Below are 23,352 nucleotides of genomic sequence, written 5' to 3' on the forward strand. Positions count from 1 at the left end.
GAGGTGCCTCAAAAAATTAATACTAGAATTCCCCTATGACTCAGCAATAGCACTGCTAGGAATTTACCCAAGGGATACAGGAGTGCTGATGCATAGGGGCCCATGTACCCCAATGCTCATAGCAGCACTTTCAACAATAACCAAATCATGGAAAGAGCCTAAATGTCCATCAACTGATGAATAGATCAAGAAAACGTGGGTTACATATACAATGGAATACTACGTGGCAATGAGAAGGAATGAAATGTGGCCATTCATAGCAACATGGATGGAACTCGAGGGTGTTATGCTAAGTGAAATAAGTCAGGCAGAGAAGGACAGATACCATATGTTTTTACTCATAAGTGGTACAGGAGAAACTTAACAGAGGACCATGGGGGAGGGGAAAGGGAAAAACAGTTGGGGAGAGGAAGGGAGGCAAACCATGAGAGACTCTTAAATAGAAAACAAATTGAGGGCTGATGCGGGAGGGGAAGAAGGGAAGGGTGGTGATAAGCATGGAGGAGGGCACTTGGGATGAGCACTGGGTGTTATATGGACGCCAACTTGACAATAAACTATAAAAGAAAAGAAAGCGATAAAAAAAAATTTAGAAAAAGAAAATAGGCTTATAATATATAATTGTTATGACTACCTACAAATATATTCAGGGGAAAACAGTTGACTTTTATAAAATTCTCTGAAAGTCTCAGCAATATCCATTTATTTCTTCTTTCCCATTCCATTTTCTGTTTAGTAATTTTGTAAGTTGGGGGTTCTCCAAATTTTTTTCTTGTACATTAGGGTATATAATCCATGAGATAGTCATTCAGTGTGATGTTCTGATTTATAACAAGAAACATCTATTTGGTCTTTAACTATAGTTCCTGACACAGCTCCTAAATCCTTTGTAATTTCCTACATAAGAGCCCTGGGGACATCTTTTGTTATAATACTTAGTTTTTTTCCTAGCTGTTCCTGCAATCACTCCAGAGCATAAAGATGAAATGGGTACCTTTTGTTATTAATAAATACCAAGCCCCATTCAACCACATCTGAGTTTATGTTAATGAGGAGCCTTTGGAAAGCCCCTCATGAAGGGCTGCTTGCCTGGGGAGGAGAAGGTTGGACCTACAGGCCCATCCCCCAGACCTCCAGAGAAGAGAGAGGGTTAAGGAGGTTAAGTTCAAATATCAGTAGCCATCCATGTCATTGCAAATGGCAAGACTGCATTCTTTTTGATGGCTGAGTAATATTGCATCTGCTGTTCACCACCATCTGTGGTTTCCTGACTTGTTAATTTTAGCCATTCTGACAGGTGTTGGTTGGTATCTCATTGCTGCTTTGATTTGTATTGCCCTGATGATGAGTGATGTTGAGTATCTTTTCATGTGTTTGTTGGCCATTTGTATGTCTTCCTTAGAGAAGTGTCTGCGTCTTCTGCCCATTTCTTTCTTAAAAAAAATTTTTTTAATGTTTATTTATTTTTGAGAAAGAGACGGTGTGAACAGGGGGAAGGACAGAGAGGGAGACACAGAATCCAAAGCAGGCTGCAGGCTCCTAGCTGTCAGCTCAGAGCCCAATACAGTGGGGATCAAACCGCAACCTGTGAGATCATGACCTGAGCTGAAGTCAGACACTTAACAAACTAAGCCCCTCTTCTGCCCATTTTTTTAAAAGTTTTTCTTAAATGTTTTTTATTTATTTTTGAGAGACAGAGAGAGACAGTGCAAGCAGGGAAGGCTCAGAGAGAGTGGGAGACACAGAATCTGAGGACAGGCTCCAGGTTCTGAGCTAGCTGTCAGCACAGAGCCTGATGCAGGGCTCAAACTCATGAACTGTGAGATCATGACCTGAGCTGAAGCCAGACGCTTAACTAAGCCACCCAGGTGCCCTTTCTGCCCATTTCTTAATTGGATTATTTATTTTGGGGGGTATTGAGTTTGGTAAGTTCTTTATAGATTTTGGATACTAGCCCTTTATCCAATATGTCATTTGCAAATATCTTCTCCCATTCTGTAGGTTGCCTCTTGATTGTTTTCTTTGCTGTGCAGTCTTGATGAAATTCCAATAGTTAATTTTTGCTTTTGTTTTCGCCTTCAGATGTGTCTAGTAAGATATTGCTATGGCCAAGGTCATAGAGGCTGCTGCCTGTGTTCTCTAGGATTTGTTGGTTTCCTGTCTAGTGTGTATTTTGCTAAGTGACATACGTCAGCCAGAGAAAGACATATACTATAATGATTTCACTCATACATGGAATTTAAGAAACAAAACAGATGAACATAGGGGATGCGAAGGAAAAATAAGATAAAAACAGAGAGGCAAACTATAAGAGACTCTTAATTATAGAGAACTGAGGGCTGCTGGAGGGGAGGTGGATGGGGGGATGGGCTAGATGGGTGATGGGCCTTAAGGAGGGTGCTTTTAGGATGAGCACTGGGTGTTACATTATAAGTGATGAATCATTAAATTCTAGTCCTGAAACCAATACTACACTATGTTAATTAACTTGAATTAAAAAAAAAAATCTTGGAAAGAAAAAAAAAAAATCAATGGCCAGTGATTTAATCAGTCGTGCCTTTCAAAAAACCCTGAAGGGTGCAGTTCAGAGAGCTTCCGTGTTGGTAGACAAGCACGACCATGTGTCAGGAGGGTGGCGCACCTCAGTCTCCAGGGGACAGGAGTTTGGAGCATCAGTGAGGCCCGGGCCTTGCCCTCAGGGCTACTCCTGATTGCAGCTTTTAAAATAAGACAGTTACCTAGTAGTTACAGTGTTTTCCTGAGTTCTGAGAGCTACTCTAGCAAAGTAATCTAATCCAAGAAGGGGTTTGCGGAACACCTTATGTATAGCCTGTCAGAAGCCCAGGAGACAAGCCGGACTTGTAATTGGCACCTGATGTGGGGGACAGGGGATCCTGTGGGACTGAACCCTCAGCCTGCGGATCTGAGGCCATCTCCAGGTACAGGGTGTTGCAGTTGCGTTAAATTGTAGGGCGCCCCGCTGCGGTCACGGAGTCACATCTGGTGAGGGGAAATGAAATGGTGAAGTCGTTGTACTCAGAGTACAGAAGACTCCCAGGCGTGTGTTTTTCCTGTACACTCATTCAGTCAATAAAATATGCAGCTTGAAAGCTGGAACACCAATACATTCAACCTCACAAATAAGACTTCGGAAGTAGAACTCAGAGCACTTCGGTGTGATGGAAAATACTGCATTGCAAGAACACCCAGGGCCCTGGTCTGTCCCTCGCACCGCGACCTTGGGCAAGTCACTTAGCTTCTCCAGGTATGTGTTACTTTGTCTTAGATATAAAGTGCCCTTCCTGTTAGAAGACTGATTGTCATGTAGAAATGTGCTTGAACATCCCCAAAGTGCAACATAACTTTTAAGCACTGACAGCCTAGGCCAGACTTGGATTTCTTCTCATGTCAGTCCCCAGACACATTACTCTGCACGTTTTGAGCCTGGACAAGTGTGTAGTGACTAATGGTAAGCAGTCTGATAAAAAGCTTTGGTGCCAATTCCTATTTCCTGTTCTAAATGCAATTCTAATTTCTTGTAGCTAGTACTTTCTCAACTTGGCTAGATATTGTTTTTTAAGTTTATTCATTTATTTTGGGAGAGAGAGAGCAGGAGAGGGGAAGAGAGAGAGAGAGACATAATCCCAAGCAGGCTCCACACCATCAGCAAGGAGCCGGATGCAGGGCTCGATCTCACAAACTGTGAGATCATGACCTGAGCCAAGATCAAGAGTCAGACGCTTCATCAGCTGAACCCCCCAGGCGCCCCTTAAGATCCTAATAAGTGGAATAGCATTAATATTAACAGCTGCATTACATGTCTAACACACTGGAATGCACTGCAAAGCTCACAAAAGACCAGGTCGGGCCAGCCAGGTGGGATGTGAACAGTGGGGCTTGCGCTCATGGGGAAGGGGCCCCGCACCCAAGGCTGAGCCCTGATTGGGAACCGGGACAACAGTACAGCACCAACTGGAGGGAACCCCATCAACATCCTCTCATTACTGTCGTGTGTGATGGGGACTGCAGCACAGTGTGAAAATCAGCCGAACGCTACGTTAGAGAGAAAACGTTGAGGACAGTGTACAAAGAGGATTACATAAAAACACCAGAACCAAAGTTCAAGGAGAATGAGAGAACACTCTCACTTCTACAGTAAGTAACACTGTCACTGGTCTGCGTACTCATAACAGATGTCTACAAAAGTCAACAGTAAATTTGCTTTTTCTTGTTTTCATGCAATTTCGTTCGCAGAAGTAAAATATCATGTGCATGTGTATGTATGTGTATATGTGTATACACATGCACACATAAATGCACACACCCAAAGTATACATAGGTAAGAAAATACTGTTTTCTTACCTGGAAGAAAACCAGGTAGTACTGGAATTATCACCAGGAAAAAACTAAAGGGAAGCAATTCTGGGTATCAATGAAGGAAACTGGGATCACAAATAATTCTCTCTTTTTGTACATAGAGAGACCAGGATGGAAATCCGGGTATAATCCAGACAGGGAGGGGCTTCAGTTTTGCAGGAGTCCATAGGCAGGAACTCCCTGTGACGCTGGTCAGGGGAGGCCAGTGTAGATAACAGGTAGCATCCGTCATGCCTCAGCTTTGCTAGTGACTAACAGATATCGATAGATTGATAGAAATACCTCCTGGAAAATGCACTTCTGGTATACCCTGTGAGCAAGCTTTCTGGGCTGCCTGTCCTCGCCATCCCGAGGATTAGTCCGTGCCATAGGGCACAGCTGAACATCGAGTCAACGTGTGGGCATCAATTTATGTCTTCAAATGTCACTAAGATTCCTCTCAACCTGACCACATTCCATAAAAATTCAGACCTCAGACTAGAGAACATGTAGAGATCTGGGCAGTGAACTAGGAGCTATGGTAGCTCTCTAGGACAAATCAATCAGAAATTACTAAAGGATTAGTGTTTGCTTATGAGAAGAAAACTCCAAAGAGCAAGTCTGTGGCTTTCTAGATTAAAGCAACAGAAATTAGGAAGGTCTGCCCACTCTGTTCTCTTCCCAACCTCATCTTCATCAAATGGGCAGCATCCCAGGAATGTCACAGATTTCTGCAGACCTTTACAGTGTTTTATGTGTGTGCGTATGTCTTTTGTGTTTGGGGTAGCATTTCATTTTAAATCGAAATTCATTAGGGGCACCTGAGTGGCTTAGTGGGTTAAGTGTCTGACTCTTGGTTTTGGCTCAGGTCATGATCTGACCTGTGGGTTCAAACCTCACATGGATCCCCAACTCGGGCTCTGTGTTGGCAGTGGGGAGCCTACTTGGGATTCTCTTTCTCTCTTTCTCTCTCTGCCCCTCCCCTCCTCACTCTCCTTCTCTCTCTCCCCCTTTCTCTCAAAATAAATAAACTGTAAAAAATAAAATAAAATAGAAGTTCATCTTTATCACTGTTTTTAGAAGCTGTATTACAAGCAAGGTCCTTCAGCCCATCCAATGACTTGTAACAATGCTTCAACACAAATTCAAAACTTGTTAATAGCTTCGTCACATTGACAATGGCTATATGGAATTAAGATGGCATTCTCAAAATGTATTTTACTCTTCTGGCATTCCGAGTGGCTTCGTGACTGTAATTCTATGAGAGTGACAGCTTCCTAGTTAATTAACAAGAAAAGTGGTAAACTCAGGAGGCCTGGCCTTCCCCAGAAATTACCAATGTTAAAGGGCAGCTTTCAGTAGAAAGGAATACACTTAGGTGTAGTGCATTAGTGAAGGAAAGTTCAATATAATCGAAACTGGTCAAATGCTAACATTTTAATGTCAGTTCTATCACAAGAAAAACCTCTGGGGTGAGCAAATCATCATTGTCCTTGTCCCTATGTCTTAGCAGTGTGGTGGGCTTCCATCTGGGCGCATGTGGTAGGGTAAAGCAGGACTCGAACACATGATGCTGATGCCTTAGGGTCCTGGGGGGAAGACCTAGCCCTGCCAGTGCCGAGTCCCATTTCGGAATCCATGTGCCCCTGAGGCTTTGGGCGGTTTTTCACATATGCTTTTGCCCAACATAGTATTAAATTTAACTGATCAAAGATTTCAGAGATTACATGTCTCTTTAGATGACCATTTCAGAGAAAAAACAAATACAGGAAATGATTAACCCTAGAGTGAACAGGTTTTTTAACATGAAACTCATAGAACATTCCTGCTTCTCGATCTGATTTTTCATGTACTGTAAGAAGTTTATTTTCATGCTATCTAGAATTTTATTCGTATACCTCCCATACCTCTGGAGTATTAACCCTTGATATCTGTACTGATGAGGAATGCTACATGATCCTAAAATGTGTTTTGTAATATGAGGATTATATTCTTATAAAAATTGAAAGAGACACTGTCAAAGGTGAACAAGGTAATGAACATACTGTGAACTCTAGTTCTCACTCCTGTGATCTGGGGAAAGGAAGCCTTGAGTCCTCCCCCAGGCGCCTCCCCACTGTGCCCCACTTCTGACCCAACAGGCTCCGCCCACCTCCTAGTGGATGGTTCGCCCCCCTGACCGCATGCCCCAGAGGCCAGAGTGGGTCTAAGCTTCTGCCACATACTGTTCTTACTCTAGGATGGGATTAGCACGTGCCGTCCATCTCCTGTATTAGTCTGAGGAGTCCTATTCTAAATAAATATTGTCTAAACTCCAGTGTAGACCAATGTTAATAAAAACCTGTATTACATAATTTAGCATTAGAAATAGCTGAGGTTCAGGTGCCTGGATGGCTCAGTGGGTTGAACATACGACTCTTGATTTTGGCTCACGTCATGATTCCAAGGTCATGGGATCAAGCCCTGCACAGAGCTTGGAACCTGTTTAAATTCTCTCTCCCTCTGCTCTCTCCCTTGCTCTCTCCCTTGCTCTCTCTCTCCCTCTCCCTCTCTCTCTGTAAAATTAAAAAAAACTAAAAATGGCTGAGGTTGATCAAGGTATTGTTTACTTTAATCACCTTTAGGTAAATCTTTCTAACACATACCACATTTTTGATGTCTTTCTAAATATCCTATAAATAACCTATCTTTAAATTGGTAACCTGGGGGCTAAGTATGAGAACTTTGCTCTCTGGGGCCTAAGAGAGTGTCTGCATCCACATTACGGGGGATTAGGTTTTGAGTACTTCCCAGCCCCAGCCGTTTCTGGATAAGCCAATTTGGTGACATCTGTACTGACTGCTCTTCCGCCTTCTTGGCCCTGAGTCGTGACCTGGATGCTGGAAGAGGCTGGCAGCACCCGTGACCTCCTGCTGAGTCCCCGTGCCCTGGCCTTCTGATTGGCAGCCTTTTGCTTTGTAACCAGAGCTCCCCGACACCATCTCCTTGCTGTGCGTTTGCTTCAAAGCTAGTTCTGGTTTTTTACACGGAGCTCCCTGTAGATCAGACACTTGGAGTTCCGTCCATTGTCTGCAGCAGCCCTACCTGCTTCATGCATGTGAAAACTGATGCAGTCTAGGGTGTAGGGTTTGAATGTTTACCTCTCACACAGAGGCTCTCCGTTCTAAGTAAGTGCCGCAATTATGAAAGATGCACAGAAGTAGGAAATATGCCAGCTGAAAGAACAGTCTAATTTGTAGGCAGCTTGCACTGTGTTTTGTAAGAATATGTTTGACATTTTAAGCTTTGCTGCGGCAGTAAATTGTAGCTCTCCTAGCAGCAGGAGTTATTAAGTCTGTGCCCAGAATAAACCAGACTGTTTTGGAAAGTTTAATTTTTTCTAATTTTCATACCCCTTTTTATAACTGTGTTTGTCTCTTCGGAGATAAGCCTATAAGGATACCGTCTATTAATTTTTATTTAGAACTAGAAAAAGCGTTTTTTTCTTTTTTGGCCTTTACAGGGTTTCATCATAATCTCCTTAAAAAAAGAGTTCTGATTCCAAATTAAAAAAAAATAAAAATAAATGAGACAAAGGATTTACCCTGCAGCTTCTGTGGCTGATGGAGTCATTTTTTATATATTTTTTTAATTTTTTACATTTATTTATTTTTGAGAGAGAGAGAACATGAACAGGGGAGGGACAGAAAGAGAAATAGACACAGAATCTGAAGCAGGCTCTAGGCTCTGAGCTGTCAGCACAGAGCCCGACGTGGGGCTCAAACCCATGAATCGTGAGATATGACCTGAGCGGAAGTTGGACGCTCAACCAACTGAGCCACCCTGGCGCCCCTGATGGAGTTATTTCTTGGAGCTGGCGATACAGTACCTAATGAGATCTCGGATGCCATCTTCATGGCCTCAATGTTTGTGTCTCTCCCAAAATTCATATGTTGAAGCTCTAACTCCCAGTGTGGCTGTCTTTGAAGCTGGGGCTTATAAGGAGGTAATAAGAGTAAATGAAATCATAAGGGTGGGGCCCTAATCCAATAGGATTAATGTCATTACGTCCTTATAAGAAAACACAGCAGAGGGGCACCTGGCTGGCTCAGTCAGTAGAACATATGACTCTTAATCTTGGTGCCAAGAGGTCAAGCCCTATGTTGGATGTGGAGTCTACCTAAAAAACAAAAATCCAAGAAAAGACACCAAAGAACTCATCTCTTGATGTGCACTGAGGAGAGGTTATGTGAGGTCACAGCAAGAAGGTGGCCATCTACACAGCAGGAGGACGGTTCTTACCGGAAACCAGATTGCCTGGGACCTCCATCTGGGACTTCCAGGCTCCAGAACTGTGAGAAATAGAGGTCTATTGTTTGGGCCACCCAGGCTGTGGTGTTCTGTTATCCTAGCCCATCCTAAGATACCTTGTATTTTGTAACAGGCACAATTATTTTACCCAGAAAACTGATGATACACCATCAGCTGTAATACACACCCCCAGTTCCCATGGTGCTGGAACGTGAAATGTTTACAAACGATGAAATAACGTTTTATAAAGATAGTTATTAAAAAGCACAAATCATGAAGAGGACAATAATGAGTGGAGGTGTTTTGTTTTTGTTTTTAGAGAGAGTGTGCTGTGCACAAGCGGGAGGAGTGGGGGAGGGGCAGAGCAAGAATTCCAAGCAGGCTTCACACCCAGTGCAGAGCCCCATGAGGGGCTTGGTCTCAACACCCTGAGATCATGACCTGAGCTGAAATCAAGAGTCGGATGCTTAACCAACCAAGCCATTCAGATGCCCAACTTGAGTTTTTATTTTTTATTAAAAAAATTTTTAAATGTTTTTTTATTTATTTTTGAGAGAGAGTGACACAGCATGAGTAGGGGAGGGTAAGAGAAAGAGGGAGACACAGAATCCGAAGCAGGCTCCAGGCTCTGAGCTTGCTGTCAGAACAGAGCCTGACGAGGGGCTCAGCCCCACTAACTATGAGATCATGACCTGAGCCAAAGTCAGATGCTTAACCGACTGAGCCACCCAGATGCCCAACTTGAGTTTTTAAATGTAGCTTTTCCTTAGGCCAAGAGTCTGCTTCAGTCACCTGATCTGTTTCATGGCCTCCTAAACTGTTAGAAAATGAGATGATACAGAGCTCGTGTACAAGAAAACTAGGGCCCCAAATGGGCAAATAGATATAAAACCAAAGCTTCAAGTTTTATTGTTACATTGGGAACCTAACTCAATTTCCCCAGAGAGCCTGAGATGTTGACAAAATAGTGCCTTACCAGGCTAACTCTGCTCCTACCTCACCAAGAAAATGCAAATTTCTTTAGTCTCCTTCCTTGCCGATCCCAAGTCCTGTCCATGCCTGCTCCCCCCAGAATTACCAGACGCCTTTCAAAGGCTAGCATCTCTCTGCTGATCTCTTTCCTGGCCGATCAGCCAACCCTGTCTCTCATCTGCAGCCTCTCCCCCAGTGGCCTCCTGTCCTCACCCACACAGCTGCCGTCTCCTCTCCCAAACCAGGAACAGAAAACCACACACGAAGACAAGCCATTCCCAGCCCCTGCCTCTGTCCACAAGCATCAGACGCCCGGCCCGTTCTCCTCCTTCCAAGAGGCGTCGGCGAGCCTTGCCTACTTCCCTGTCCTCACCCCACCGCGGCCTGCCTGCCGCAGACCACCGCTCCATCTCCCACCACCAGGTTTTACGGCAGCATCCCAGCTCCGAGAACAGATGTGGTCGAACCGCACAGGATGATCATTCCCGGGCACCCCTGGGACTGACCGTTAGCACACGGGCCAGAATGTGCTCTTTCTGAAGCCACTGGTCAGCCAGCAAGCAGGAAACCTCGCACAGCTCATGTGCTGCCAGGGAAGGGCCCCGAAGCTGAGCAAGACCCGGGAGGAGGTGGGGGCAGGGGAAAAGGCCAACAGGGCTGAGGCGGGGCCAGGGAAAATATCGGCTGTGTGTGGAAAGAGGCTTAAGCTCTATGCCATCATAGGTGAAAACTAATGCCATTAGTGTCACTTATCAATACTTGAGAGCCAACTGTTAAAAAAAAAAAAACTATAAGAGTTTCTTAAGGATGAAGGACTAGAACTCACATGTACTGATTCTCCAAGCCCAGCGGTCCAGCATATCACGCTATAATCTAGTTTAAATAAGCCGATCCAGGAAAACAGGCTTTGTCCCAAGCTGTTGGTGCACAAAACATTCAATAACCTGTATAAATGTTTTAGTGATTACTGTTTACCTATGATAAAAATTCCCATGTCATAATTGAGCACAGTTTTCCTCCACTGCTTTATTGTTCCAGTGTTCTTCGATGCCCTGTTTTATTTTATTTTTTTTTTTAATTTTTTTAATGTTTTTTATTTATTTTTTGAGAGACAGACAGAGACAGTGTGATCAGGGGAGGGTCAGAGAGAGAGAGGGAGATACAGAATCGGAAGCAGGCTCCAGGCTCTGAGCTAGCTGTCAGCACAGAGCCCAACGCAGGGCTCAAACCCACGAACGTGAGATCATGACCTGAGCCGAAGCCGGACACTTAGCCGACTGAGCCACCCAGGTGCCCCCGATGCCCTGTTTTAATGGATGAATCATAATACACAGCACGGGGAATCTTTCAAAACACCAAACTGTGTGGTTAAGAGTTTACAAGTTCACAGTTGAGTCAAGAGGGCAGACGCTGCCTATAGCGCAGAGAACCAGGATTTCGTTATATTTCAGCTGTACAAGTGGTGGAATTTCTAGTAGCTTCTGCTTTGCAAAGATTCACTCTCATTGTAAGGTGGTATGTTACCCCAAAACACCATCAATTTTATGCCAGGATATACCATCTTCATAAGAATACAAAGCTTCTGTATGCACATACTCCCAATACACTTCAAGAGGCCCAAGTCTGCATGAGTAGAACAAATTATCAGACAAAAGATCATAAATTACTTTGGCTAAAAAAAATCTTTAAAAATATCCAGCTCGACATTCTGCTTGCTGGTTTCTACACATACTGCATACGTCCGGGTGTGTATGGATATCAATTTAGCTTTGGGAAGGGGTATGCTGTAAGCCACTCTGCCATGGTTATGTAGGAACTACACACTATAGCAGGGGCCTCGCTGCAAAGAGAAGAGCTAGGTCTGCATTTCTGCCAACTTGATGCAAGGTCTGAAGAGCTTCCTGTGGGAGAAAGCCAGCCTGGAGAATCTAGTCACTGTCGGCAGGACAGAAAATGAACGGCAGACAAGTTGGAGGGACCTGGCGATTGGCTGTGCAGTTTCAGACCAGCATTTTCTTTGGTTTCAGATCCATCAATGGATTCTGTGGACCTGGACCCAAGTCTTTTTTAAATTAAAAAAAGTTTAATGTTTATTTATTTTTGAGAGAAAGAGAGAGAGAGAGAGAGAGAGAGAGAGAGAGAGAGCGAGAGCGAGCGCGCAAGTGAGCAGGGGAGGGGAAGAGAGAGGGGAAGCAAGAAAATCCCATGCAGGCTCCATGCTGTCAGCACAGAACCCAACGTGGGTCTTGAGGCCATGAACTGTGAGATCATGACCTGAGCTGAAATCAAGAGTCAGATGCTTAACCAACTGTGCCAGCCAGGCCCCCCCCTCCGCGCCCCCCCCCCCGAAAGTCTTTAACCACAATAGAAAGGAGGTAGTTTGCTCAGAAGTCTCATTGTGTACGTCTCCTCACCTGCTGAGGGCCTGGGTGAACAGTCTGTACCTCAGGTTCAGTGTAGCTGATTACATGTTTCAGCTGAGACCAGAGACAGAACTCTCTTTTATTCATTTCACTGACTTGGAGCTACGTTCCCTACACGTGACGTGCCATCACCTGGACCCTGAAGGTACCATTTTCAGCATCTTCTACTCTAGCAGCAGGCGAAATGTGCATTCATTTTTTAAGACATATTTTGTGCAATTTCGAATTAACATCTTGCTTTGCTGGGGAACATCAGTTAAAACTGAGGAGCCGATATCGATACATTGTTATTAACAAACGCCCGTAGTTTATCTCAGGGTTCACTCTCTGTGTTGTACTGTTCTGTGGGTGTTGCTGAATACAAAATGTCACATGTCCGTAATGTTAGTATCATTCAGTGCCCTCAAAATCCCCTGTGCTCCATTATTGATCTCTCCCCTCAAAAAATCCCTGGCAATCACTGGCCTTTTTATTGTCCCAGTCCAGAATCACACAGGACTCTTTCCAGAATGTCATACAATTGCAGTTATACAGTATCTAGGCTTTTCAGACTGGCTTCTCTTCTTAGCAATATGTATTTAAGGTTCTGCCATGTCTTTTCATAGCCTAATAGATACTTTTATCATTGAATATCATTCTATCATATGGATATTACCACAGGCAATCTCTTCACGTGCTAAAGGATATGTTGGTTCCTTGCAGTTTAAAGGTGTTTATAAGTGTCTGTGTGCAGGTGTTCATGCGGACCTGCCTGTTAATCTTTCAGTCCCCACCAATACAGGTGTAGTCTGGTGAGAACAGACCTGTGGGCACTGATCATTCTGGAAAGCTGAAGATACTCTCTTTGGGTCCATTTATCTCAAAGCTCCTTAATACCTATTGGGCTCTCGGCTACCATTTCTGAGAGGTTGGCAGATTAACCTCTGCAGATGTATTTTCTAAAGCTTCGTTATGACTAATGACCAAAAGTTTATCAAGTTCCTTCAAGGCTGCTCTTACTAATCAATTTGGTTCTTTATTGACTCCAGAGAGGGCTGACATGTGCCACAGTGACTTGGAGAGGGAGAGGTGGCAATTCTGTATTTGTTCCAGACATGTCAGCATTACTTTCCAGGACTATAAATCCCCAGTGGAAATAAAGGTGCTTAAAATTTCAGATAAACAGTTATGCATTGGGGGGCACCTGGGTGGCTCAGTTGGTTAAATGTCTGACTTCAGTTCAGGTCATGATCTCACAGTTCATGGGTTCGAGCCCTCCATTGGGCTCTATGCTGACAGCTCGGCCTGGAGCCTGCTTCTGATTCTGTGTCTCCCTCTCTGCTCCTCCCCCACTCTCACTCTGTCTCTGTCTCTCTCAAAAGTTACAAAAAAAAAAACACAGTAAAATTTTTTTTTAAAAGAGTCATACTTTGAAGCTTCTATTTCCATACAGAGATTATCTAAGCTGAGCTCAGATACACCAATGTTCTTGAGATTGACTTTACGATATCTACTTCTACAGCCAAAAGAATATTTTCCTCAGGATCTGGAAGGTCCACGGTCTTGTAGCCTGTCTCCTTTCATCTCAGCTTCCAAATGAACAGATGGCTGTTGGTTGGTTGTTGCCTGTTTCCAGGAAGTCCATTCTCCTGTGTTACAAAGATGTTCTTGGTCACATGGAGCCTTCTGTTGTTCGGTCTCCTGCTGCTGATTTCCTGGTTCTTTGTGCTCCTGAAGGCCACTGACTTGACTGAGATTCTGACGTTCTAGATGCCAGCCCTTTTCACTTGCAAACATCTGTGATCAATGCATATGGTAGTGGAGACAGAAAAACTAGCTTTCTTGCTTGTGTGGAGATGGAATTTGAGCCCGTGTGTGTGCTTTTTTTCTTCGGATTATCTGCAACCACTGATTTTTCTGCTGAGTTCTGTAGAGGCATAGCCAGGCTCCAGTCTGACGGAGTACTGTGCTACCGAAGGATGACCAGAACCATCCTGCAAAGGAAAAGAAGGCTCTTTTCCCCTCCATTTTAAATGTCCTCATTCAAAACTCAATTTTGTGAATGGAAAAGACGGGAAAGCAAGGGCTCACAGAGATCTCTGCACACCCGTGTTCACAAGAGCATTATTCACAATCGCCAAACGAACTCAAGGGTCTGCCTACAGATGAATGGATCAACAAAATATAGAAATACGTACCCTGGAAACAAATTCATCATTAATTAAAAAGAAAGGAAACTCTGACATAGGCTACAACATGGATAAGACCTGAGGTCATTATGCTAAGTGAAACAAGCTAGCTACAAAAGGACAGATAGTTTATTACTCCACTAATGTCATGCACCTGGAGTAGTCAAAGTCACAGACAGGAAGTAGAAATGGTGGTTGCCAGGAGCTAAGTGGAGAGGTGAGCAGGGACTTACTGGTTAATAGGTAAAGGTTCAGCGCCACACAGTGATCACGATGATCACAATTCCAGAGATGAATGATGAGGGTTGCACAACAATATGAATATACTCAACGCTACCAAACTGTACGCTTCAAAATGGTTTAAATGGTATATATTATGTTATGTATATATTTACACAACTTTCAAGAAATCAATATTGCAGTTAATGCAGTAATGTTATACAGTGAGCATCTTAATCTTGGGTGACCATAAATCCTGGTTTGCTGGCCCAAGTCCTTATCTCTGCTTCTTTTCCTCGGGCAATCATTAATAGTACCCCTGTCACTCTTAACAGTGTCCCAGATTGAACAAGAAGTCATATGGTCCCCCTAGATCTGTTTCATAATTTCATATATCATTGCATGGCCATTTTCATTTGCAAATATCTGAATATTGGGAATATGTCTGCATTTTCTCAAATTAATTATAAATTCAATGTTCTATAGGGGCACCTGGGTCACTCAGGTCATCATCTCTCAGTTCATGAGTTCGGAGCCCTGCTTTGGGCTCTGTGCTGACAGCTCAGAGCATGGAGCCTGCTTCACATTCTGTGTCTCCCTCTCTCTGCCCCTCCCACGCTCATGCTCTGTCTTTCTCTCTCTCAAAAATAACCATTTTTTAAAAAAAAATTAAAAAATAAGTGAATTCAATGTCTTATAGAATGTTATGAGTTCTGATCTTTTTTTTAAAAAAAAAAAGACACCCATTTACTAGCTGACGTCTGTAGAACAAAAGTTGGAACAACATGGCTGAGTTTTCTGCTCAGGATATGACAAAGCTGAAATCAAGATATGGGCCGGCTGAGCTGTCATCCAGAAGTTCTGGGGGGAAATCCACTTCCCAGCCCAGTTTTGGAACTGAATTCAAATTCTTGTGGTCACAGGACTGAAGTCCCTGATAGGACTGAGGTCCCTGTTTCCTTGCTGCCACTCTTAACATTTTTTAAAGATTACAGATTGCCTTCTTTTTTAAATTTATCTTTTATTTTTATTTGTATTAGATTTCACCCTTTATTTTGAGAGAGAGAGAAAGCACAATGAGCAAGGGGCAGAGGGAGAGAGAGAGAGAGAGAAGCAGGGCTCACCGGAAGCCAGACTTGAGCTCACCCGATGTGGGACTCGAACTCACAAACTGTGAGACAGTGACCTGCATGGAAGTCAGGTGCTTAATGACTGAGCCTCCCAGGCACTGTAGAGATTACTTTCTGAACATTGACTAAAGTACCAACAGCTCTTTCTTTACATACTCATCATTTCTTTAAGCACTAAAACCCTCTTTGGACAAGCTCCTTTCAACTTCTGCAAGTAAAAGGGAGAAGATGAAAGGCCCAGTCCTAGACAGTTGCCTCTTCTGGCTGCCTTTTTGTTGTTTTGCTGTTGTTAAAGATAGCAGCAGATGGTCTTTGAAGTCGGAGATCTGTCTGTTGCAGTTAACTCTACTCTTCACCTTACCTTGAGAAAATACCCCCCTTTTTCTTTGAGAAAGTTGCAGTTCTCCACATGCACGATAAGAGTACCATTTTACCTGCCAAAACCCTTTCAGACGGTCTCCCTCAGAGTGTCCATCTCTCAAAGGCAGAGCTGGACATCCTTAACACCCAGTACCAATCCTGGTACAAAGGTTCTTAAAAGGCCCATCTTAAGTCAGTGAATAAACAGATCCCCCAATGATGTTCAGATACTAGTCTTGCTTGATTGTCCTCAAATTTTGCTTTAAAAAATACACCAAAGGGGCGCCTGGGTGGCTCAGTCGGCTAAGCCTCCGACTTGGGCTCAGGTCAGATCTCACGTTCGTGGGTTTGAGCCCCGCGTCGGGCTCTGTGCTGACAGCTAGCTCAGAGCCTGGAGCCTGCTTCCAGTTCTGTGTCTCCTTCTCTCTCTGCCCTTCCCCCTCTCATGCTCTGTCTCTCTCTGTATCAAAAATAATAAATAAAATATTAAAAAAAATTTTTTATAAAAAAAATACACCAAAAAACCATGCTTTCTTTACCCACCTTCTGCTTCAATTTGGCCCATCGATGATCTAACCAGAGAATGAGTTTAGATTTGGATGTTTTTCTACTTTATAATGCACTTAGAAAATCAAAAGATCATTTTGATTTTAATATTTACTTCTGAGAAAGAGAGAGAGAGAAAGAGAGAGAGAGAGAGAGAGAGAGAGACTGAGCAAGCAGGGGAGGGGCAGAGAGAGGGAGACAGCATCTGAAGCAGGCTCCAGGCTCTGAGCTGTCAGCACAGAGCCTAACGCGGGGCTCGAACTCACCAACCTTGAGATCATGACCTGAGCTGAAGTCAGTTGTGCAACTGACTGAGCCACCCAGGCACTCCAGATCATTTTGATTTTAAATCCATAAAAGGAGTTGTGCCCTACAACTTAATCTGCCATTATGCTCCATATAGTTGAAGAACTCATCCCTGTTCTAACCCAAGGGGAGAGAAATCCAAGTTTTTCTCTTGAATGTTTGCTCAAATATGAAGAAAAGAGAAACACTGTGGGAAGCAGGAAGCAGAGATCATAATGTGTTACTGTAACATAGAAAGATTAATACTACTTACTTGCCCTTACAAGTAATCAAGTAATAGTGTGATATTAGATTCAAACACTTCCCTCCTGAGAATACACTGTGCGTGGGGTAAGGTGGGGGCTCAGGAGAGAAGACGCTAGATTTGTCTTGAAGCTGCATTTATAGACCAAGAGCCCTGTGTTTATTTTGCTAGGTTTAGTTCTGGCGGCTTGGGGTGGGGTGGCTAACCTCGCTGGCACCACCAGACTTGAAAGAACATAGTCACATTGTAGTGTGGTTTACCCCAGGCAGCATTTGTAATTCTGCATTTAAATGCTTTCACCACCTACCAGATAAGATATCTGAATGGAGTGTTGCCCTTTGAGACATAAAAGTCAATTAAAAATAGATATATGTGACAGGCTGACACATTCACTAAGGTTCCCTATTCGTTTCAGCTACTCTGCTCTCATTTTCTAGCTCCAAGGATCAAAGGGAAATATAAAATGATTTCACTCAGTAATCAAGATTAAATCCTAGATGCGCCAGTGGAATTTCTGACTGCCAATAAATGATCATTTATGACTTAGCAACAGTAGAGGGTCCATCATATTTGCTTGAATGGTTTGCAAAAACAGAATCTGACAAGTACCAGAGTATGAACTACATTATTAGAGTCACTCCTCTTATTTTAATCCTCCATGAACAGGTCATTTCTACCTTTATGATCCTTAAAAAACAAAACACCATTAAAGTTATAGAGGAAAGAAAGACTTAGTAGAAACAGAGATACACAGATAATTCATCTAATGAAGTAGCCAGCCTGCCAGGTGCTATAATTTCTGTTATCAGACCCTGCATTCTTCCTTTGTGTTGCTAGTCACTGAACGTAGCCTATCTGGGACTTTGGTGGGGAGGACTTTTTTAGAAATCGACTCTCCCGGTATTTAACTTTGACTACTAAACCAGAACAAAGGGATATTATTTCACATTCAGAAAGAACCACATGCAGAGGCAGGCACTTGGTAATTTTTAGTTATTTATTTGCTTGATGCTTTTTCCAGCCATTTCAACTGTAATGACTATAATATCCATCTGTTTGAAATGGAAATTGGTTAGCAACCAGATCCTTTTTGGACTCTTACAATATATCATCTACCTGCTTGGAATGAAATACGCTAGCGCAGGCTCTGATGAAGTATGTTTAGGTATGTAAGCCGTGATGGGGTGTCACTCATCTCTCATTCCAGTCTCCTTCAAGTGTGTGTTCCTCAACTGTGGAGGCTGGAAAGGTGGAAACTACATTTCCCCAGAGTTCCTTGCAGCTGGTGTTCTGGGCACAGATCAGGTTCTGAAGGTGGGATGAGGTGGGTGAGAAGGGAGGGAGAGCATATGTAAAAAAGATATGTTTGCTCGCTTGGTTTTGTCATGAGTAGCTGTGTTCAGTCACTGGCTTCCTGCGTGGAGTCACAATTCGTAAGCAGCTAATCTGAGCACTGTGTCCTTGACTGTCAGTAGCTCCTGCCGTGGCTCTGATTCCCAGCCTTCATACCTTGGCAATGGTGGCAGCAGTCTGGGCGTCACTGCTGTCTGGGTGTCACCCCTAGAGCTCAGCCTGGATTCCCTTCTCCCCTTTCAGTGGCAACCTTTTCTTCCAACCTTGTGAACATCTAACTCCCATACAAAAACCGTTTTTGCTGACTAGCTAGGATGGTTTCTATTATCTGCAGCCTCCCTGAACAGGGAGGAAGGGAGCGATGAGGGCATTCAGTGCACAAGACAGCACTTCTGCGGCCTGGCAAGACCGGCAAGAGGGAAAACGTTGGTGCCCATCCGACACACACGGTTATACGTTAAGAACAGGGAGAAGGTCAAAAGCCATACCACCCAGAACTACCCATGGGAGGGCCAGCTCTGCATGGACTGAGGTTAAGGCCAAAGCATAATTATAAGAACTGAGAAATAATTATGGGGGTCCTTAGAGAAGAACATGAAGAAAAAAATGACAAAGAGGGGAGAGAGGAAGGGAAAAAAAGGGACAGGGAACAGGAAGTAACACTGAACAAAAGCAGGCAGAGGGTGAAGGGAATCCTCTGCCAAGTGCTTCCCTGGCCTCGCCTGGATGGGAGAGCAACCCTCCAAGGATGCTGCTTCCTGCCACTGCCCTGCGCGGCCCAGCTTTTAGCACCTGGGAGCGCGGCTCGGGCCTCTCCAACAGACATACATGCGTGACATACAAGTGACTGTCCTGACAGCTGCTGAATAGATATATAAATTCAAACTGGATAAATACACATAACCCATATACAAGTTTATTTGTGTATATAGATGCATATATATATATATGTACATATTGAGAGAGAATAGCTGGAAATACACAAAATGGAAATATACAAATACATTTGCATATAGGATGTGTGTGTGTGTATGTGTGTGTGTATGTGTAGGAGAGCTGGAAATCTACAAAATGTGTATATTAAACAAAATGTGATATATTTTTCAAAAAAAATTAACCCCAGTGGTTTTCAAGTCAGACAGTTAGTAATGCAAAGAGCTGACAAACTAGTCAAACATGGTACATGTTGGTTTAAGTTCTGATCTGCTTAAAAAATGATTGTAAATATCATTTTACATTCATCATTTACATGACATACATACATCAACATATCACTGGGAGCCTAAGGTAAGACGCTTACACAAAACACGAGTTCTACTGAGACTGTGATCCTTGACACAAAGGACACGAAAATGTCGGAGCCCTGGGCCTACTGTTCCAGCCTCATTCACAACACTCACCCGTCCTCACAGAAGCCGGGCTCTCGCTGGCCCACCCCTACAGAACATATGCGCATGCACAGATGCTGTTCCCTCCCCAAGGGCATTCCCACAACCCCGGTACCACCGCCATAAGCAAGCATTCCCGATATCCCTCCCTTCACAGGTCAAACTCCTTCTTTCTGCCCTGATGTTTTTCCTGCCTGGCACCGAGCTCCCGTTTAAGTCCAGGCTTACATCTGTGTGGCAGCAGAGGTGTGTTCCCCGGGAAGTTAGGTCTGGTTTTCTTGCTCCGGTCTCCTGAAGGCTCAGCCTAGTGCCTCCGGGGCCTAGACAGTGCTGAACAATTGAAAAGCTCAAGGAATGTTATTGCTGTTTCATCCCCCAAGCCCAAACGCTCCATTGCAAACTATGTAACTGTCCGTGGGAAAACTAGAAATTATTACTATTTTATGAGGGCCATACTTCTAATGGCATTAACAGAAATGAGCCAATTAAATGTTTAAGTTCCATTTTAGAATTTCAGTTGATCCTCTCTCCTTCCCCCTACTGTCTCATCATTATTTCTTTTTTTAAAAATATTTATTTAATCTTGAGATAGAGACAAAGCAGGAGTGGGCGAGGGGCAGAGAGAGAGAAGGTGATACAGAATCATCTCTATTTTTTTTAATGTTTTATTTATTTTTGAGACAGATACAGAGCATGGGCGGGGGAGAGGCAGAGAGCAAGAGGAAGACACAGAATCCAAAGCAGGCTCCAGGCTCTGAGCTGTCAGCACAGAGTCTGATGCGGGGCTTGAACCCACAAACTGTGAGGTCATGACCTGAGCCAAAGTGCGATGCTTAACCAACTGAGCCACCCAGGCGCCCCTCATCATGATTTCCAAAAAGCACCACAGGTAACTTAGCTCTAGATATGCCACAGGCCTGTGTCAGGTGGAAGATATGCGAGTCTGACAGGGTGAGCCTCTAGCTCCCAGGGAGCCTAGTGTTTGCACTAGAGTACACGCACTGTGATATACTCTAGCGTACTAAGTTCAGGACAGGAGAATGACCCGCTCACCCGGGTGTTCTGTTCTTCTGTCAGTTACGCATGAATCCCTCCAGAGCCCCTGGGAGATGACATTTAAGGCAACACATTTCTCCTGCTTGTAAGGCTGCTCACTCGATATGATATACACATTATTCCATTTGCTTCCCACAACCACATCGGGAAGGCTCATTATGGCCATTTCACAGGTGAGGAAATGGCTCCAAGATGGCATTCGCTCCGGGTGGTCCAGTGCACACTCTGAATTCCTTCTCTTGAGTGGTCAGAGTTTGCCTGGATGGGCAGGCAGTGCCCAGAGTGAATGCCTCTTGGACACCTCTTGGCTAGGGGTTCTATGCTACGTGCTCTCTTAGGCCATCAGGAGAAGAAAATCACAAAAGCTGAAGGTCATTCATCTGGCCGTGAACCTCCACTATCCTTGCAGACCTTCCAGGGAGTAAACCATACCTGAATCTGGCTCCACTTTTATTCCTTCAGTGCGGTCTTCAATAAATCCCTGGCCTCTTAATACTTTCATACCCGTCTTCTCAGAGCACCTCCTAATTTCTCTACAAGTAGAAACAAGACTGCACGGACAAGTGCTGGCAGCCTCACGCCAACCATGCATTATACCCAGGGCTAAATGACAACCAGAGCTTGACTCCAATCCTGTTTACAATACAAATCAGAACATCACCATGCAGTAAAGAAAGATTTAGTTGCATTTTTTCCCCCCTCAACATTAAGGTCCTGTATATTGCCAAGCTTGTCTGGTCCTTTGTGAAGGATAAAGTGATAGAACCTTCATCATTGATTTCAAAATTTAGATACTAGTTTTCTAAAGGTGCATATGAATTATTTATAGTGACATGCATATAAGTATTCACATATCTACCTGCCAGAAATACCTGTTTTAGAGTCCTCTTAATCCCCAGTAAGATTTGGCTTTAGAAAATACATATAAACAGAGACTTAAGATTTATTTGGAAAGCACCTCTGCCCCTCCATTTTAAAACAGAATTAACATAGTATTTTCAACCTTGACTATCTTGGTGATTTAACTATATCAACACACACACACACACACACACACACACACACACGGACAAATTATTTCCAGAGAACATCATTACAATAATTGAATCTTTCTAGAAATAGGCTTTCTTTTGAATGACACGAAGAGCCTATAGGGAGCTCTGGTCTCAAATCTGACCAACACATTCATAAAGCAGTGGTCTCCGGAGTGGTCTTCTTAATAAGGAAATACTTTCCAACTTGTCAAGGTCTTCCTTAAAAAAAATATGGGCAATCATTGGCCATCGGGGAGGCGCTTTCATTCTTTGCAAACAACCCTCTCCTCTGAGGTCCTCTAAAGATCCCTCACCAACACTGAAGAGTCCTTTACACTGCATGTTCAGTCAGGCATCAAGGACAGGAAACCCCACAATTGTCCCTTCAAACCGAATTACCCATCATTAGACAGAATGTCATCAAGGATTCCATAGCTAATGAGCCACATGAATAGTATTACATTTAACCGTTGAAAGGAGGGGTTAAATGTCAATCGTTTGCCTGTTATATTGCTAGTAACCTTAGCCTCAAAACGGTATAGATATCTTCTAGCTCTTTGCCCACAGGAAACGTTCAATATACGTTTAAATTCATGCATACCAACCTATATAAAGCTTTGCATGGAGTATTTACAGCCTTACCCTCTTTCTACATAAAGCGTTTGTATGCTTGTGATATTTACCACAACGAACCCAGGTAATACCATGAGATACACCTAAGGCAATATTACGCAAATCCTACCACCCCGTTTTGAATTTCCTTCTTAAATTGTGTTTTTGTAGTCAGCTTTGACTACGTCCATAAGTTCTTTCAGATAACCTAAAAATATTCTGACGGCTTTCTGGCTTTAAGTGATTAGCTCAGTCTCCGGCTAGTTAAAAATCAATTCCCAAGTGATAGCTTCTAAAGGGAGAGATACACGTGTATTCCGTGAAAACAAATTCATTTTCACCTTTAAAACACTAAACACGTCCCCTGCAGCTCGGAGTTCCGATTTCTCCGATGTTAACATCTGAAGCACATCCTGCAATCCCCTGCTGCATGGCAGCCTCGCCTGTTTTAATCACGTCTAAGTTTTCAAGGTAAACAGGTCACTCCCGGCGACCGGAACGACAGAGGAAGAGAGCACGAACTCACCTAGGCGGTCAGACCCCGGACACGGGGACCCGAGCGCGTGAAGCGACCTGTCGCGCCCCCGACTGCCCGCGTGCTGGGGGAGGGCGGGCGGAACTAGGGTGGGAAAGAGGCTCGCCGCCGCTCCCCTCTGCGGACCATTGTCAGCGCCCCGGTCGCCGGCGCTTTCGGCACGGTATGGGGGCGGGAGACTCTACCGAACCGAGCAGTTGCAACGCCCTCCCGGAGCCCGGGAGGAAAAGCTGCTTTTGCATGAGAGCCGGGGGCCGTACCAGGTGTAACTTGCACCCCTTGACCTATTTTAGAGTGTGAGAGCGAAAGCAGTAGGGGAAAACAGACGGAGCGCGCGCGGGGGAGCGGGCCGCCGGGCCG

At 44.0% G+C, this 23,352-nt stretch overlaps 1 protein-coding gene across 1 annotated transcript in view; it reads right to left on the minus strand.

Moving 5' to 3' along the window:
* The window catches only part of TRMT9B (tRNA methyltransferase 9B (putative)), a 70,779-nt gene extending 47,743 nt beyond the window's left edge, over positions 1–23,036 (minus strand). The window contains exon 1 of the mRNA XM_029935338.1: positions 22,984–23,036. The gene's annotated coding sequence lies outside the window, so the exon portion shown is untranslated. The remainder of the gene's footprint in view (positions 1–22,983) is intronic.
* Between the last annotated feature and the right edge of the window lie 316 nt (positions 23,037–23,352).

This window comes from Suricata suricatta, chromosome 1, assembly GCF_006229205.1.
Source record: "Suricata suricatta isolate VVHF042 chromosome 1, meerkat_22Aug2017_6uvM2_HiC, whole genome shotgun sequence".
Classification (NCBI taxonomy): domain Eukaryota; kingdom Metazoa; phylum Chordata; class Mammalia; order Carnivora; family Herpestidae; genus Suricata; species Suricata suricatta.